The following is a 1,789-nucleotide window of genomic DNA, read 5'->3' as shown; positions in this document are numbered from 1 at the left end:
AGGAACCAGCAGTGCAGTACGCCAGCGGAATGGAAGAGAAGCAGAGCGAGCAACAGCAGCGGCGGTGCATCGGCGTCGATGACTGGTGGCGAGGAAGGAGGTCGAGAGGAGGAGGAGGCAGCACATGAAGAGCCTCTGCGTCGAGCTCGCCTCCCTCATCCCCAAAGAACACTACTCCTCCAAGGTACTCATCAGCTCGTAGCATCAGCAACTAATTACTCATTTGCCTAACTGCTACTAGTATTAGCTAGCACTAATAATTGATGTGAATCTTCTTAAAATAATGAACTAATTCTCCTGTCCGGATGACAGATCTTTTCAGGTTTACTAAGATTGGTTCAGCTTCTTCACAAGATTTTGAATGACTCTACTGCTAGCATTTGTTCTTTAATTGTTCAGCTTTTTGAGATCGAACCCTTACCTAAGGTTAACTCACTAACTATGGTTATTAATTCATCCTTATCACATGAAATAGTATTGATGAAAGCTGTTGGCTCCCCCCCCCTCACGGTCCTCCCTCGCCTGGATCCGGCAGGGGAGCGTCCGCACCAATACTTAGATGATGCAAGGGAGCGGGGGCGGCGGGGGTGGGGTTGCCGTGGGGGTTGCTGGCGGCGGCGGGAAGGATGCCGCCGGCGGGGGCTGGGCGGGAAGGGACGCCGGCGGCAGGAGGAATGGAGGTGAGGGGTCGGGCGGGAGGGAGGGTGGGAGAGAGAGGGGGGGTAATAAATGAGGGGCAGTGGACTTTAGGAGGTTTTAGGAGGGGTGGAGCTCCTAAAGAAAATTGAAGCCTCCTAAAAGTTTTTAGTCATTTTTAATCATAGTGTTTGGCTCTTTAGTCTTTTTTAATTATTTTTTAGGAGCTAAAATTTTAGGAGGGTGAAAATAAACAGGACCGAAAGCAACGTTCGGTTCCTCGGCAAGCTCTCCTTGGGTCTGTGCCGGCAAGCTTTCAGCTTGCTTCTGCGGGAGAGCTGTTCCCGCTCGCCTGGGCCGGCAAGGCGAGGCTCGCTTGCGAGGGCGAGGCGAGGCGAGGCGACCCTCGCCCACCCAGGAACCCGAGAACGCCCTAAGTATACATAGCCTTGCGTTTAGTTTTGACACAAGAACGTACAGAACTGGGTGGAGCCTCAATAATCCCCATATGGCAATTAAAACATGCACTGGCAGCACCATCATCACGAAGACAAAGAGATGACGATTCGTAAGTGTGGGCACTGGGGGGCAGCAAACAAGTTGTCGGACACGTAGTACAGGAAAAGGTGCATGGCGCCCCTGCATCCCTGGTGCCATTCAACTCTATAATCCATGCTTCGCTGCGGCTGCTGGGGATCGATCGCCCCCACACGATTTTAATAGCCAGCTCGCGCAAGCTTAGGGTGCGTTTGGTTGCGAGGACGAAGTGGGACGGGACGGGACGATCCCACTTCGTCCCGCGTTTGGTTGGAGGACAGGTGGGACGGGGACATCCCTACGAGGGAATATACCCTCCAGATGCGGGATGCCCCCGTCCCACCAAAACGAGCGGACGGGGGCATCCCACTTCGCCCCCGTCACGCGCCGTCTGTCCACACGGGCGGGCGCGGGCGAGCGCCGGCGGCCGGCGGGCGCGGGCGGGCGCAGGCGAGCGCTGGCGGGCGCGGGCGGCAGCCGGTGAGCGAGCGGGCGCTATCGGACGAGCGCCTCCTGGCCGGCGGTCGAACAGGCGCTTGCGGAAGAGCGGGCGGTGGCCGGCGGGCGAGCTGGCTCGTGCGGGCGAGCGTGCAGCGGTCGACGTGCGAGCGGACAC

This window comes from Setaria italica, chromosome I (assembly GCF_000263155.2).
Source record: "Setaria italica strain Yugu1 chromosome I, Setaria_italica_v2.0, whole genome shotgun sequence".
NCBI lineage: Eukaryota > Viridiplantae > Streptophyta > Magnoliopsida > Poales > Poaceae > Setaria > Setaria italica.
Note: the sequence above shows the minus strand (reverse complement) of the source record.